The sequence below is a fragment of the Canis lupus genome, chromosome 22 (genome assembly GCF_048164855.1).
Source record: "Canis lupus baileyi chromosome 22, mCanLup2.hap1, whole genome shotgun sequence".
Taxonomy (NCBI): domain Eukaryota; kingdom Metazoa; phylum Chordata; class Mammalia; order Carnivora; family Canidae; genus Canis; species Canis lupus.
The window spans coordinates 15770642-15788299 of NC_132859.1; the positions used below are offsets into that span (position 1 = coordinate 15770642).

Genomic DNA, 17658 nt, shown 5'->3' on the forward strand with positions numbered 1-17658 from the left:
TAAATCAAAAGACATGGATGTACGATGGGAATTTAAGAATACTAATTTATAAAACACATTATGATAGATTGGGACATGCAATAAAGGAAAACTGTGGCACATCCATCAGTGCCTCCTCACCTGAGGAGATATTAGATGCCCCGACTGTCAGCGAGGGTGCTGGGAAGTAATTTAAAGTCGACAGACTCTGCATGGAAGAGGAATGTGGAAAAATGTTAGTAGTTCCTGCAAAACAAAGAGATTGTTGATATACATTTCAACTTTCAAGAAACTTCTAAAGTGTAATTTTCCTTTTGTACATTTTTTCCCCCTCCAGAGTGTCAGGTGCCACTGGGTTTGGGTATTGAAATGTGGGTTTAGAATGTCCCCAGCCTTTTTCCTGCTTCTTGTGCGTGCTGCTTTTTTCAATCTGGAGTTCCCTCTGGTTCTTTCTCTTCTCCACTACCTTCTATTCTTTTTTCAGTTCTCAGTTTGAATCACTGTCCCTCCCTTCCTCAGAGACACCTTCTCTGACACCTCCCAGTGGGATCAGGCCATCCTTTTATGGGTTCCATGGCTCCTAGCTGTCCTCATTGCTTGTTTCCTTTCGCATTCATTGTTCCCAGGTATCATCACTCCCCCTCAGTAGGGCGTATACTCCAGAAGGAAAACAGCAGCGTCTGTCTTGTCCTCTGCTGTATCTTCAGCCCCTAGCACATTGCTGTGGAGTACACATGCTAGTGTTTCGGCAATAAGGAATAAACAGGAGAAGGAGAGTCCCACAGCTGGGAGCCGGGAAATGCTGTCTCTGGTGGATGCTGGGTCAGTGATGCTTAGGGCAGTAGTTTCTAAAATTCCTCAGCTGTTTTCTGAGAACTTATTAAAGAGTCTAAGAAAAAGAATGTTTGGGGGGTAGGTAAGTCTGAAAAAGTCACATATTTCATTCTCCGGGAAAGTTGAGATGCATAGCACCATGGTAAAGGCTCTGCAGGGCCTTCTAATTAAAAATGTTACATATTGTTTAGGTGAGATCAGGGTATCCAAATTGGGGCTGGAGGAGGCTTTCTGGGTTGTGAGTTCTGCTGAATCCCATCACTGCCCGCTGAGCAACACAAATTTCTTAGGCATTTCATGGGCTCCCCATGCTGGACAAGGTGATGTCAGAGACTAGACTACACGATCCTCTCCCACCAAGACAGAGTATCTTGTTGGGATACTCACCTTAACTGAAGTCTCAGTCTGAACTCTCTGGGACACAAAACAAATTTTACTTTTATTCCAACCACAACCTTCAAACATGCTCCGTTGTATTTATTTCCATTGCCCACCTTTTGACAATAGCTTTGCAGACCCTATAATTCTGTGGTCCTTTTAACTATAGAAGGGTCATCTTGATAATTAAGACTCACATTCAAGTGGCTACAGGTCCCTCTCAGCCTTTATCCCAATCCAAAGTTTCTCCCATCCCCAGCTCAACTGTGACTTATGACTCAGGCCTCAGCTCTTCGTGGGTGGGCAGGAGGAAGGAGAATTAAAGAAACGGGCCAAAGCCCACTTGCTTAATGGGTTCTGCTTTGTTCCCTTTGGCTATTAGATGGTCTCCAGGCACAGGCAGGGATGTACTAGCTCTCTTGCAGGTAAATATGTGAGCTTTGCAGAGGCCCCTCAGGAGGGGTTCCTCACTGCCTCGGTCTCTGATATCTTGTGTCATTCCTGCCCCTCACACAGGCTCTTCCTACTAGGGCCCCTTGCCCTGGCATTTCACTCCTCCAGGGGGTGCCAGCCCATTTCTTCCTATGGCAGTGGCTTGATCCCTGGGAGCTCCTAACTCTATAGCTCTGTCATTTCATGGGGCTGCCATGGTTGTTCTGCTTAGCCTTCCACTCATAGAGTTCTCCAGGTGACACCCCGGAGAATGTTGCCTCTCCTTCCCAAGGTCCAGGCAACTCATAGCCAGGCTTCCCAAGAATGTTCTCCCCATATTCTGCACCGAGCAGCCTTGTGACAGGCATTTGGCTGGAAAGGGGTGGCAAGGCTCCCTTTTGGCAGTATCCCTACTTTTCCTAGTGGTGCCCAAGAGCCCTTTTTACCTGGTCTGGATTGGACTAGAATACCCCCTCCTTATTCACACCTGTCTCCCCAGTAACTCCCTCCTTGGTAGAGTGGTGGGTTCCGGGTTATCGGACTACTAGGTTGTTTCTTAACAAACACTTGGGTGCTTCCTTCATAAATAAGGGTACTTAACACTGAATACCATGGGGCTGTGATTCTGAGCTAAGCAGGAAAATCTCATTCACTCTTCTGTTCAGGTGCAAATTAATGAGCAGCATCAGAGCACACATGGCAATGGAGGCTGAGGGGATCCACTCTGCTTAAGGTGTGTTCAGAGATAGGACTGGACAACGTATCTGGCAGTCCAAAGAGGTTTCCTGCAGGAGTTGGGGCCTGACTTAAGCTTTGAGGGATTTTTTTTAAACTTAAAAATTGCATTATAAAAGTTACATATGCTTCTTATTTAAAAAGCCAGCAAAATGAATAAAACTCCCTTCCTTCCAGTCTCCCTTTTCCAGGATAACCTCTGATAACAGCTCTGTGTCCTTCTATACTAAATGTACATATAAACACACACATCCAAACCACAAACAAGGCAGATTTCTTTTCCAAGATCATCCCATGTATATTGGCTTGAAGGATCTTGAACAGTCGTCCATCAAATATTCTGTGTGTCTATGGCTTGATGTGATGCTGTACTAGTCACTGAGGGCAGGGAAACAGGGCACTCTGGCCTGGCCTAGAGAAACAGGGCTGTTGGGTATGGTCATGCAGTCTGTGTTGTCCAGGAGCCCCTGCTCTTACCCTGTTGCTCAAGCACATGCCCTGGCTGTGTGCATCTGGGGAAGGCGCCCTGGAGGGAGGGATGCCCTTTCCTAATTACAAGAAACTCATTTGCTTTCTGAGAAAGTTCCAGCTTACTAGTGGAACTAGAGAAAGGAATAGGCTACTCTAATCCTGGAGTGAGGCTGGAGGGTAATCCAAGGCCCTGTGTGTAAGGAGATAGAATTCAGCACCAAAGGAGCATGAGCTGTGGGGCCAGGACCTCTGGGAACTCAGATAAACACCTGGCTCCTGCTTCTGGGAGCTGACACTCCCCTGGGGAGAAGTTATACACCTGAGATAAATGTAAACAAATGACCAAGTGGACAAGGATGATGTGCTGGAGTGTGGGACACAGCTAGTATTTTAGGTGTTGGGTTCTGTCTAGGGACATGCTTAGTTAGGCTTTCTGACATTTTGTGTCCCCCCTCTGCACAAACCTTTCTCCAGGTCTGTCTCTGGTCACCTTCAGGAGAAAGAAAATCTAACTGTTTTTCAGGGCACAAAAAGAGATCCCGTGGAGATCTGACCATTGCCTATCACTATAAGCCCCATTTCCTGGCCCTTGGGTGCTCTGGGACCCTCCACCCCATGGAACCTCTTGGAGTCCTGGAAGCCTTGTGCTCTCAATGCTCTGCAGTCTCAGCCTGGATGCCCTCAGGTGCCCTATTGCTGATTTGTATCCTACTGCCCTTGCTCTGTCTAGCTGACTCTTACATGATTCCTGACCACAGCAATGCCCATGGGGTTGGCGGATTTCCTCCCAAAGACCACCTTTCATCTTTCTCTTAGTTTAAGTGATTTGGGAGCAGCCCACCTGATGACATACTTTCTCCTACTCTGTCATTCATTCCTAAAACTTCACAGGCAGACAGAGAGGAGAGGGGAGATCCACGTTACCCAGTGTGGGGCTCAGAGAGGGAAGACATATTGAGCCTTTGTACAAATTAAACTTTACATGCAGCGGCAAACCATTACATGCTCTGCTGAGGTAGAAAATGGCATTTTTCTTTAAGCTCTGTTATGTTTCAAAGTTATTTGAATAATAGTATACTTCTACATCCAAATCAATTCCTTGTTAGAATTACTCTATACTTTTGAAACATAGTCTTTCAGGACACACATATTTAATCTTGGTGGGATATTGTTCTGTTTGCCAACACCATTCAGTGTCAGTGTTTGGTTGTAGCCAGAATTAACATGAGTGAGCTCCTAATTGTGTTTGGTGAATAAAAACCTAGAAAAAAAAATTAAAAATTTGCTCCAAAAGGAAAACAGACTTCTTACAGATAGTGCCTTCTGGGTACCCTGAAAAGCCTGAGATTTTGCTTCAATTGGCTGAACAGGTTAGGCCATTTGTGCCAGTGTTCACTATAAGTGATGGATGCATTTTCCTTCCTGGGTATGAGGGAAGGTGTATGATGAAAAATGGTGACCCTGCTGCCTGCATGGGACCCTTTCATCTGTTCCTTTTTCCCCCTTCTCCTGCCGTGAAATTCATCAGGTGTGCACCATTCTAATAGCTGCTACAACCCACACAGTAAAAACCTAGTAAGCTAGACCATGGGGAACTACCTACTTGCATCCAATTGTGTTAGTTTCCTACTAACGTATTTTTTTTTCTGCCTTGCTTTTGGCTTCCTTTGATGGATGATGTAAGAAATGGATGGGTGAAATCCTCTAGGGTATTTATTGTAGGTTGTTGGTGAGGATATTCTCCACTAAATCAGTGGACCTTGTTTGAAGAGCCACATGAAAAATTTAAGGCTTCAGTACGAGAAAGGCATTGTTTCATCTGGAAAACTACTATGCTTTATTTTTTGTGGACAGATTCAATTTTGTAATTGATTGTCTTGCTTTGGCTGCCAGGAAACTCAGAGACATATTTGCAGTCCAATTTTTTTACCAGTGTTTGACCCTGTGAATCCCATCTTTATGCATGCTGTCCCTGATTCATCTTTCTGTTGTATTTATACTTCTGTTTTTCCCGGTTTTATCTGATGTATGTGTATATTCATATCCCTAGCCCTAACTCCTTATATTTTTTATTTTTAAAATATTTTATTTAAATTCAATTTGCCAACATATAGTGTAACACCCAGTGCTCATCTCATCATGTGCCCTCCTTAGTGCCCATCACCCAGTTACCCATCTCCCCCACCACCTCCCCTTCTGCAACCATTTGTCTGTTTCCCAGAGTTAGGAGTCGCCCATGGTTTGTTTTCCTCTAATTTTTCCCCACTCAGTTTCTCTCCTTTTCCTTATGGTCCCTTTACTATTTCTTATATTCCACATATGAATTAAACCATATGATAGTTGCCTTTCTCTGATTGATTTATTTCACTCAGCATAATACCCTCCAGTTCCATCCACATCGAAGTAAATGGTGGGTATTCATCCTTTCTGAGTAGTATTCCATTGTATATATACACCACATCTTCTTTATCCGTTCATCTGTCAAAGGACATAGTGACTTCTTCCACAGTTTGGCTGTAGTGGACATTGCTGCTATGAACATTGGGGTGTAGGAGTCCCATTGTTTCACTACATCTGTATCTATGAGGTAGATACCCAGTAGTGCAATTGCTGGGTCATAGGGTTAGCTTCTTCTATCAAGCACAGAATGAGTGGAACCCAATAGAGTGCTGGCAAGAGACAAGTATTTACATGTACTTACTCTTTTTTCCCACTGTCTCATCAGACTGGCTCTGTGGACCATAGTTCCCTGCACCTTTGATGAAATTGCTATGAAGTTCCATAACTTTTCTTGTTACTGTTAGGGACAAACAGCCTTTGTTGACATTCAATCACAAGGACAGTCTTATCTTAATAATTACAATGTTCATTCCAGAGCAGTAACCACAATTCAGAACTTTCTTCCAAGTTAGGCTTCTTCAGCTTTGAGTCTGCTTTGGGAGGGGAACCTTGTTGGGGGTGTGAAGTAGGGGTACAGCCAGCATCTATAGTCAGCATCTCCTTTTCCCTGAATTTCCCACCCCTTTCCTCCTCCCTAGACTGCCTCTTGCTCCTCCTGAGTTGGATGGAATATAAGGGGTAGGAAAACTTACCTGGAAGTTTTTGCCTATGGAGGTTGCCTTGTTCTGAGATAGAAAGCAGCTTTGATCTTTTCAAAATGACCCATTCAGCTTCCATAATGAAGCCTGGCAGGTAAAATACAACATGCATTTCTGCTCCACAGTTGGTGGAAGGCAATCTGCCTCCTGGCTGCTTCAAGCCGAGTCTCTCATACACTTCTTTAGACCTAGATGTCATACTTGTCTCGGTACTTGTTACACACCAATGGCACAGGTCAGCCTCCCCAAATGGTTCCTGTGATGACCTCTTGGGATTTTTTCAACTTCACAGTTTGGCTTTGTGCCCTTAGAGTACAACTCTAAGGTTTAGTGAAGAGCCAATGGACAGAGGGATGGCAGGGTGAGAACAAAAGATGGCAAGTCTTCTAGATACCAGCACTGTGCCCTGAAGGGGTTGGGGAGGGAATAGTGTACTTGTGAAAAACGGATGCTGGACAAATGTGGTGGCTAAGAGGAACCAGCTAGAGCCAGAGCAGTGGCCAGGTAGGGGCATATTATGGGTTGAATTGTGACTCTCCCAAAAGGTATGTTGAAGTCCTAACCCCTAGTACCTGTAAATATGACCTTATTTGGAAATGGGTCTCTAAAGATGTAATCAAGTTAAGATGAGATCATTAGGGTAAGCCCTAATCCAGTATGACTAGTGTCCTTATAAGAAGAGACATAGGGATACCTGAGTGGCTCAGTCAGTTAAGCATCTGCCTTTGGCTCAGGTTATGATCCCAGGGTTCTGAGATTGAGCCCCACACTGGGCTCCCTGCTCAGTGGGCAGCCTGCTTCTCGCTCTCTCCCTCTGCCCCTACCCCCTGCTCATGCTCTCACTTGCTCTTGCTCTCTCTTGCATAAATAAAATATTAAAAAAAAGAGGAGACCAAGAACCAGAGAGGATAATGTCCCATGAAGATGGAGATAGAGATTGGATGTGTCTACAAGCCAAGGAGCACCAAGAATAGCAGGGACTGCCTGCAGTGAGAGAGAAGTATGGAACAGGTTCTCCTGCAGAGCGTCCAGTGGGAACCAACCTGCTGACATCTTAATTTGGGCTTCCATCCTCCAGAACTGTGACAGGCTACATTTTTGTTGATTTAAGCCATCCCAATCTGTGGTAGCTTGTTATGACAGCCCTTGGGAACCATTCCAGGGTGGGATGGAAAAATTTCCTTCAGCTCTCCTTCCTGCCTTCTTCTCTCATGATGGTGCCTCTCACTGGCTGGACCCAACTGGAGGCCAGAGTGAAGGAACAGCTGTGTGGTCTCTCGGGTCAGCCTTTGGGCACAGCGCAGGGCAGAGAGCTCAGGGAGGGTGGTTGTAATTGGGGAATAATCAGCACAGCCAGCTCAACCTTTGGCTTCAGTCTTCTTCAAGTTCAGAGTTGGGGGTTGCAGGGGATAAGTCCCTGAGGCACTGCATAAAATGCTGTCTTGACCTCTTTTTCTGCCCTTTGAATTTGGTTCTTTTCTGAGCACCAGCAGGCTTGGAACACAGCTGGCTTCTCAAAACTGCATCTTGGCTCAGAAGTCGGTTTTCCCAGGAGAACAATGTTACAAACAGGCGAGGAGTGGTATATGCATGCTGAAGAAGGCAATGATATACAGGCTAAAAGGCTGGGGAACAATAAACATGAAACGCTGTTCAACCTCATTTGTAAGCAGACAAACTCAAGTCAAAACAGCACCAAGCTGAATCCATTTTCACCCTTAACTTTGGCTGGCTCCAGGGCTGGCAAGGGTGGGGGAAAATCTATCCCTTCACTGCCACTTTCAGGCTGGCTGCAGATTTATTGAGATGTGGAGACCCAGTTCAGTGCTGGCACATAGTAGGTGCTCAGCAAGTATGACTCCCTTCCTCTTACTGCTTGGCACTGTTCTCTGACCCTCCACCACCAAATAGCACTGTGAAGAATATGACATTGAACACTCAAGGTGCAGCATCAGTACATCCAGGCTAAGGACTTATTTTGTACACATGTTCACCTTTATTGATGGAAACCCGTGGAGCTTTCACACCAAGTGTTCTCAGCAGTACAAACAGCTGGGGCAAAGTGAGTGCTAAGTGGGAAAACTGACTGCATTCAATCACACAGGTCTCGAGGGAAGTAGAAGGGCAGGGCGGTTGCTGATAGTTAAGAACAACATTTGCACTTTATGACAGCTGCTCTAGAATTGCGATCCCACTGGGGTAGCCCATTTGAGTTTGACAGGTGTAGCTGCAGTGGGTGTTCTGCCCCATCTCCTCAGATGCTTTCACCATTTCCACCTGTGCCAGCCAACACCTGCATCTTTGTTGGTGTTTTTCTTTTTCAGAATCCCCTCATCCCTGTGCACAGCTGGCTAGAAGTGTCAATGAATTAACTTCCCCCTTGGGTCAGCCCTTAACCACTGGCTGGTGGATGTTCAGGTGAGTCTCCCAGATAATCCTCAGCCAGATAATCCTGAGCCATATTTTTGTGTCTTTTTCAGTTTCCCCGTTGGGTTTAAGCATTAACCTTCCATTGTGGTAGTTGGTTTAATAATATGCCTTTACCCCTTGCCCTTGTCTCCTATACCACTTGACCTCTCTCCTACCCCTGTTCTGCACCATGCCCTACAGCAGTTTATCCTTCAATGCTTGTATCAGATGTCTTTCTGGGACAACTCAAACTAAGACAGGTAGCAAGCTTAGCCTCCTGAACCCAGTTCTCCAGATAGTGTCCCTTCTGGGAGTTAAGGATTTGGGCTAACTTTGGCCACTTGCTCTTTGCAAGTCAGTCTTGCTCTCTACCTTCTCCACTTCATTGCTGGCTGCCAAGAGCTGTCAGTACAATTGCACAATTTTGCTGATTGGGCCACCAGAAACTTCTGGTCCACTTCTTGAGGTAGGTACCCAAATCTGCAAGGGAAGATCACGTTTTCCTGGCAGGACTCTCCTGTCTTCTCAGACGCGTAGTCACACTTTCTCCTCTCTTCAAACCCTTTATGTCAATACCTCTCCCTTCACCATCGGGGATTGACTTGGCCTCCCATTAAGCTGAGAAAGTAGGTGCTTAGAAGGGGGCTCTTGTTCTACTCTCCAAAATTACCTGCACTCCCACCAGCTTTGTCTCTTTCCTTCTGGTCTTATAGAGAAACATGGTGTAGGGCCACTTGATCCAGTTGGGTCTCAGTTTCCTCTCCTAGTGTCTGCATATTCTGTTCCCTCTACCTGACCAACACCATTCATTCTTCTCAATCCCTTTGGAGGATCATTTGAACACCATCAGACCTTCATCTCCTCATTATCCGACCCCTTCTCAGTTTCCCTCAGCCCCTATCTTATATGACTTCAGAGCTCAGGGCATGAGGCCAGTGGAGACTGGGGCTGAATGTGCGGAGTCTTCCCAGCAATCCATTTTAGTCTTGCACCAGGTTAGCCCTGCACCAAATTTCTACCAGGTGTGCCTTAGAAACTTGGCACCTGAGGAGAAATTGAATTTCTGAATTGTCGTCAACACTGACCTTAAAAAAAAGTCCAATAAGAAGCAAAGAGGATTTATCTCTCAATTTCAACCTGGTGAACTTCAGATCGAGAATTGTGTTTTGGGAGCTTGTTCTTTGTAAGCTTATTACAAAAATAATACAGCTACATAATTGCAGGAGGAAAATGAAATTTTATTCTCTTTCTGTGATAACCTTGAGGGAAAATAGAAGCACACAGAAAATTCTCTACTTAGGAAAAATAACTGGAACCTCCCAAAATGCTATGTAATTTAGTTGTGAGGTACTTTGGGAAAAAAAAAAGTGTATTTATCTTAAGCCCCTAAAGAAATATCTTCATGGAGAGATTATCCCATTAAAATTTATTTTAAGGAATTATTTAAAGAACATTGGTCTTCACCACCCATTAATCAGATTTCATTTGATCTTACTTTGGTTTCTCTTTAGTTATGGGTAATTATTTTAAGACTGCTGATTGCCTGCTATAAAGGATTGCATTTTTATGTTATAAAAACATTTCAAATGATCTATTGGCCTGAACACTGTCAAGGAGGACTGGGAGAGTTCTGGGAGGCAAATTGCTTTAAAGTTGATTGGGCTTGGTCTGGGTTGTGACAGAGAAGAATGAAAATGGTGTTGCTCTGGAGGTTTGCTTCAGAGGCAGACTATTCCTCCAGTATGGCAGAGGTCTGAAAGGCAGTGGTGGTTTTGAATGAATCTCCAATCCCACTTTTGAGGAGGCCTAAAGCCACAGCTGGGCAGAGAGGACACTGGGCCTCCTGCACCACTGACTTCTCAGAGCCTTTCTACAGTGTCCTTCCTAGGGCTCTAGAAAGGGCCCCATTGGATACATCCGTCCACATCTTACTGTTTTCCTCTGATGGGAATCATGCCTCTTGTTTTCTTAAAGTCAAACGTCAAGTCTGTCCTGAAGTACAAGCAGACAGGAGAGTGGTGACTTATGTGGTGTAGACAGCCATAAGCCTATAGTCATCCCAGCACAGTGGTGGGACCTTTACCAAATTGCTCAAATATTCCAGGTCTCAGTTTTCTCACCTGTACAATGGAAGAAGTAAGAACACTTGAACATCATAAAGTTGTCACAAAGAATCAATGAGATGAGGCACATAAAGCACTCAACCCAATGCATGGCCCATAATAGGTACTCAGTGCACATCATTATTCTTAGTATCTGTTAACCAAGCTAATACTTGTCATCTTGGAGGTTGTTATGACAACCAAATGACACAACCTAGGTAAAGGACTTATAATGTTGGCCACACAGCAAGTACTCAATATAGAATAGTCATTAACATATGTAATGTAACTGTTCAACCTGTCCACCTATCACCTCCAACACTTTCATTTTTACTAGTAGTTCCCTGGCCACACTGGCCTCTATCTTCCCCAAGGTGTCCAAGTCCATTCCTCCTTGCCTGTCCCTTGCATCTGCATATGGTGGCTCCTCTTCACCACTCATGTCTCAAGTCTAAAGTCATCTTTGCAGAGAGACCACCTGGGTTCAAGAGCCTCCCTGGCCCCACCATGAACATTGTCTATCCTGTATGATGCAGTATATGCCAACATTTATTTATTCATTATCTATCTTCTCCAGCTGGATACCGAGTTCCTTGAGAATTGGGATCTCTTATTTACTGCAGTTCATCGGGCACAGGACAATGTCCAAAACAGTTTAAGGGCTCAAAAAATACTTTCCCAGCTTCAGCCCAGCAAGTGTCCATTGGGAGCCCCTTGAGGGAATTCATTTTGGAATCAATGTCTGGGAGCCTTGAAAATGCTCAGTGATCTCTGGAATAGGCTACATGAGAAACCTCACAGTGCTAGGCACTAAAAATGTTCAGGGAAATAAATCTCCCCAGTGAAAAAACAAGCTGAGTCTGTAAGTAGAGTTTGGGTAGACTGGGCTAGGTAGAAAGAAAATTCTGTCTTCTAGGAGGGAGATAGTGGGAGCAAGATCCTCCTGGAATACCCAGGGACATGGGAGAGGAAGACCTAGTGACTACCTGGGAGTGAGTGCTGTGGAAAGAGGGTATGGCTCCCAGGGCTGGACTACCCTGGGAGTGTAGGGAGATGAGAAAAAGGGGCAGAGGTCCAGGCCACATCTGTGGAAGGGCAGTGCATGGGCCCCAGCATCGATTCAGTCTAGAAGATGTGAATGGACTCAGGGATAACCCAGAGGGTGTGAAAGAGTCAGGAAAGAAATGCACAGTGATGGGGGGTGAGCAGAAATGGTCAAAACAGAAGGAGAAAAAAAAAAAAAAAGCCAGAAGGAGCAGGGGCGAGGAGGCTGAGTCTCTGTGTCTAATGGGTTTAGGAAATTCATTTATCCATCCATCCAAATAGTTACCTCTTCCTCCTCCCTCCCTTCTCTTTTTCTCTATCTCTGCCTACTTTCTTCCCTCTTTCTATCTTTCCTTTCTGCCCTTCTTCCATAAACCAATCCAAGAGCCAGTCACCTGCAGGTTGCTGGGAGCACTAAGTAGTACCTAATCCAGACTCCATGAACTCACAGCCAACTTGAGAAAGAGGAGACAAGCAGGGTCACTGCTACAGCATGAGATACCTTTCTGAAAACTTTAAGAAGCCTTTTCTTCTTTATGAAGAGAAGGGTACTTTATTTTTTCTTAAATGAAAAAGAAAAATAAATAAGTTTATACACTGTCCTACCTGAATGGCAGTGTCTGGCAACTGTGTCTCTACCTCAGGGAGCTTTCTGATACCTGGGGCTGCAGACACACACATACCCACCTGCCACCATAGATGCCAAGATCCCTGCCTGTTCCCTAACCCTCAGTTGGCGACTGAATCAGAATCAAAGTCTGAAATAGTGGTACTGGGAACAGAGCTCCATCTCCCAGAATAATTGACAGGCAAGAGAAGTGACATAAAGGGAGGCCTGAAGTGCTGTCAGGAACAGGGCACAGCTGCACAAATGTGGGTGAGCCAGGGAAGTGTGTACAGGCTGGCTATGCTCATGGTGGCTTTAAGTGGGAGGCGGCTCATGGCTACTGTCCCAGCACATCTATGAGTAGGAGGTCTGTAGTCTACACACTGAGCAGTGTGCTCTCAGATAAGTGAGTGTATGTCTAGATTTCAGTGGCAATCCTTAGGTGTGCTGCCCTTGTACAATGCACAGTCTGAACAACATAAATAGCAGTCCTGCAGACAAGTAAAGATATATTAATATAAATAAAAGAGTGCACTAAGACAGAGGAGAGCACAGCCATGAGAGGCAGAGCCCCAGCCCAGGGCTTTCAGATTCTGTGAAGGGCACCTTAGATAGTCAAGAATGGCCAGTTCCTCTCTCCTTCAGCCATGGCCGTGACTTGGCCCCATCTACCTTTGTGTCTCGCACCCCACCCACGGACAGGGACAGGAAGTGCCAACACCTGCTCCTTCTCAGGTCCCAGCACCCTAGTCTCCCTTATCAGGGCAGGGCAGGGATGACAGCCTGTCAGCCCTTGGTCCAGGAGCACAGCAAAGAGGAGGGGCAGGTCCTATGCTTCCAGTGGCCATCTCAGCTCTCCTCCCCCAGTGTGCTGCCCTGGGAGGCAGTCACAGTGTCTAGGAGGGGCTGATTATCTTAGGGCTGGAGGTGGGAGAAGCTGGAATTGATGGGGCGAGGAAAACACTGTGATTTAACAACCCCACACAGTGGATTGTGCCAGTATTTGCATCAACCAACACATCACAAGAACAAGCTCTTGAGAGATTCTGAGCCTTCTGTGTTTGATTTATAAAAGTTTACTACAAAGAATTGATTGAGGCTGGCAGTGGATTGCTGCTGCTGGATTATCTTAATGTCTTCCTGGAGAAACTCTATGCAGGTTATTCTTCTTGCTAATAAGAATCGCATATCTATTTATCTGCCTGGGAACAAAAATTCAGCACTGCCAAGGAACATTGTCCTTGCTGGAGAAAATCCTGTCTTTTCTGAGATGTATGTGTATGCTCTCTGGATGACTTATCACAGGTCTTTCTGGGCCCTGATGCTCTGTCTGGGTGAGAGCTTAAGTGGGGCAGCCCTTGGGGTTTGCCAGGACGGTCTGCAGGGACTCCACTGCCTCCACAGCTGAGGGCTATGCCGTTGCATGGATCCTCTCCCCACCTGCAGATTACAGCTTGCTCTCAATATCCAAATGCTTTCAAACAAAGTATTTCTGTCAACATCTGTATGTATATGAGAAGATGGAGGGGATTAGAGGGGAAAACAAAAGAGGAAATATGCATTCTGAGACCAAGACTTAGGTTTGACCTTTGTAGTAGACAGAATAATGGCCCTTAAAAAAATGCATGTTTTAATTCTAGGAACTTTTGAATATGTTATCTCACATGGCAGGACTTAGCTGATGTGATTAAGTGAAGAATTGTGAGATGGGGAGATGATCCTGGATGATCCAGGCAGGTGCAATGGCATCATAAAGGTCCTTATAAAGAGAGAAGAGAAGGAGATGGGATGATGGAAGCAGAGGTGAGGGAGGGAGAGAGAGAATGAGAATACTGGAAAATGTTATATTGCTGTCTTTGGAGATGGACAAAGGAGTTGTGAGCCAAAGAATGCAAGAAGACTGTAGTTGCTGGAAAGGGCAAGGAAATGCATTTCCCTCCTAGAACCTTTGAGGGAATGTGGCCCTCCAGGCATCTTGATTTTAGCCCATCTCCCATTTAGACTCTCACCAGCACCACAAGAAAATATATTTGTATAGTTTTAAGCCACTAAGTATGTGGTACTTTGTTACAGCAGCAACAGGAACCTCATACAAGCATGTTGCTTTCCCTGTCTCAGCTTCAGTTAGCTCATTTCCGGTAAGAGAAGGGAAGGCAAGCTACAACTTGCTTATTACCCTCTGTGGTTGTTGTGTAGTGACTTTGCAGTTGGTCAGGAAGATTGGAAAAGAGTGAGGAAGGTGCAGAGGATGGCCTTCAGCAGCAGATACTCTGGAAAGTGTTTCTCAAACTGTCTATGGTGAAGGTCCCCTCCCCCCATTTTTAATAAATTTCAATCTTTTGTGGATCAATACTTTTATAAAATACAATAAAAATAAATCATTAGAAAAAGTGAAATAAAAGACACACAAAATCTAAGCCCTATTTTTTTTTTATTATTAGATTTAACAGCCATAAAATTGTTCTGTGTAATTGCTCTGAAAGCGTCTAAATGCTTATTCTCCTTTCTGTATCTGCCTCATCTTCTGTTCATGGGTAATGAACAATTTGGGGACCATCCCTGGTCAAGGCCCATACTCTGAATAGATTGTTATCTGGAGGTGAGTATAAGTTGCTATCAAAGCCTGGGGAAGTCAGATTGCTTTATGGATGAGGCAATGGCCAGACTGAATTTTGAAGGGTGAATAGAGGTTTATGAGGAAGAAAAGAGCAAAACACAAAGCAGGGAGAACAGTATGTTGAAAGCATGGAAGTGTGCAGTGCATCGTACCTCAAATATGAATTTACCTGACAGTGTCTTTGAAGGATAGTATGATAAAATTTTACCTGTTCTAGGACTTTCACAAAGAGGAGAATGGAACTTGCTATGATGTTAATGTTGAGAGCACTACCTCTCAACTTAAAGCCTCCCAGAAGCTTTTCCCTATTCTTAGGGTCAAGCAATAGCTCTCCGTGGAGCCCACAATGCCTGGTGAGCATTGGAGCTATCCCCTGGTATAGCTACACCTCACCATGTTCCAGGCCTCCCAGCCCCACCAGACTCCTTTCCCATTCTTTTCTTTCTTTCTTTCTTTTTTTTTTTTTTAAGATTTTATTTATTTATTCATAGAGACAGAGAGAGAGGGGCAGAGACACAGGCAGAGGGAGAAGCAGAGAAGCAGGCACCATACAGAGAGCCCGATGCAGGACTCAATCCCAGGTCTCCAGGATCACGCCCTGGGCTGCAGGCAGCGCTAAACCGCTGTGCCACTGGGGCTGCCCTCCTTTCCCATTCTTATACACACGTCCTACCTCAGGACCCTGGCATGGTGTTCCTCCAACTGGCATGCTCTCCTCATCTTCTTGTCAAGTGAACTCCTATCTGTCCTTCAGGTATCATCTTGAGTGAAATTTCCTTGGAGGACCACCTCCTACCCCTAGCTTTGGTCATGTTACCTGTTCCAGTAAGCACCTAAGAAAATGTTTTGCCTGTCTTTAGTGCTCAGTAAATATATGGAGGACAGATGAAATAACCATACTACATTTCTCTCTCCCTGGCACATACCACAGTTGCAGTGAAAATTTTTGTGTATCTGCTTAAAGTTGATATTCCCACTGAACTATAGATATATGAGGTCAGGGACGCCTGGGTGGCCCAGCAGTTTAGCATTGCCTTCAGCCCAGGGTGTGATCCTGGAGACCCGGGATTGAGTCCCATGTTGGGCTCCCTGCATGGAGCCTGCTTCTTCCTCTGCCTGTGTCTCTGCCTCTCTCTGTGTCTCTCATGGATAAATAAATAAAATTAAAAAATAAAGATATATGAGGTCAGAGACTATGTTGTTTCACCCTATACAGGGCCTCATACACAGTAGATGCTCAATAAACACATGCTAAATGAATATTTGAGTGAGTGAGAGGATGAGTGGTAGGAGTTGGATGGGTTGGTAGAGTAAATCCTAGAAGAGTTTGATTGTCCTCTTTGGAGTTGCCTAAAAGCATTGGTGACAACAATAGGTGACATCCAGAGAGAGAGAGAGAATGAGATATCTTATTGATCATGTTTCTCTGGAGAGCCCTGGCTAATACAGCAGAGTCATAGCACGGGCAGAAGTCTCAGTACTCTAGCACAAAGGTTCTTCTAAGACAGGAAAGATGGCCTTTGATTTCACTGTTTGGGAATCCTTGGGGCATATGAACCCCTCCCTGGTATCAGATCTGACCCCACAAGGGCAGCACTGCCCTCACCTGGCACATTTCCTGGAAATACGGCTTCCATAAGGCCCCAAGATTTGAGGGGTACTGGCAGATGCATGGAATTGTTCATTCAGCAAATGTGCATTGAGTGCCCTTTATGGAATGGATCCAGTTATAGGAATACAATTATGAAGAATACAGCTTTACAAGTCCCTCTTCCTATGGGGCTTTTGGTGTATCAGGGGTGGGAGAACGGACAGTAAGGAAATAGTGGTAAGTTGTGTGAAGACAATCAATGAGGCATAATGCTGGCTTCTTGAGTCAGTAATATTAGATGAGAAGTATGTTCTAGGCAGAGGAAAGAGCTAGGGCAAACATGGGTACAGAAAGCAAGGTGATGGGGCTGAGCTTGGTGATCATGTCAGGATGGTCTACAGTAAGAATGGAGAACTGGGCTGGGACCCTGAACAGGTAGGACCCGGAGGCCACAGAAAAGAGCTTAGATTTATTCCAAGTGGGAAGAAAAATCTTTAGGGGCTCTTGAGTAGGGGAACATTCTGACCTGATTTATCATGGAATACAATGTCCAACTGTTGCAGCTGTCCAGATGAAAGCTGATGATGGCCTGGACTGGGATGCTGGCAGAGAAGAGGACAGGCATGGGCAAAGGTAGGATACATTTTGGAGGTAGAGGTGAGATGAATGCTGATGAATGTTGGGGGAGGGTACAAAAGAAGTAATGGATTCAAGGGAGATGCCCTGATCTTATAGGAAGTGGTGATTGTGCTGTCTCTGAAGTCAGCAGTGGTACCTGCCACAGAGGGGTCTAAGCTGAAAGGTTTGGAGCTGGGGCCTTTCTTGGCCACTACCTTCATTTATCTGAGCATTGGGCTAATACCCTCTGACCTTCTCTTTGGTTGTCCTGCTAGTTGGAACAGAACCATCTCTGGAAGCCCATCAGATCACTAAGGAAATACGGGACTCTTGTCTGCTTCTCATCTCTTCAGCCTTGCCTACCATTTAGGATACCCCTGCCTCTCAGAGCAGGAATGTCCCTTAGTCCCCAGGTCTCACAAATGCTGGCACGGGTCATTGCATGCCCCTGAGTGAGCATGAGCAGGTGGAGAGCTGCCCCCTAGACATGCCCAGTGTGCCAGGCTCCTCACACTTGTGCCCTTGCTCATGCTGCTCTTAAGCCTGGAAGACTTTCCCTTCTTCTGAGGACTAACGTTGCTCATACCTGGAACCTTTTCTGGGTAGCCTCTCCCATCCCACATCTCTATTTGCCCACAGCCTTGTGGTTAAAGTTAATTGTCTCTCTCCTTAGGGGTCATCCTTCATGAGCTGGTGAAGTCCTGAGGGCAGGGACCATATCTCATTTATATTCCCAGCTCCCA

The 17658-nt window shown here is 45.4% G+C and overlaps 2 long non-coding RNA genes across 3 annotated transcripts in view; one reads left to right on the forward strand and one right to left on the reverse strand.

Moving 5' to 3' along the window:
* The window catches only part of LOC140613937 (uncharacterized), a 143482-nt gene that overhangs the window by 119676 nt on the left and 6148 nt on the right, over positions 1-17658 (forward strand). For both annotated transcript variants that reach the window (XR_012014869.1, XR_012014870.1), the window contains one exon: positions 16861-16930. This is a non-coding gene — a long non-coding RNA (uncharacterized lncRNA). The remainder of the gene's footprint in view (positions 1-16860; positions 16931-17658) is intronic.
* On the reverse strand, positions 58-6480 carry LOC140614436 (uncharacterized). The gene is made up of 3 exons (XR_012015297.1): positions 5922-6480; positions 5531-5626; positions 58-187 (listed from the first exon to the last, which is right to left on the reverse strand). It is a non-coding gene; the product is annotated as an uncharacterized lncRNA (long non-coding RNA).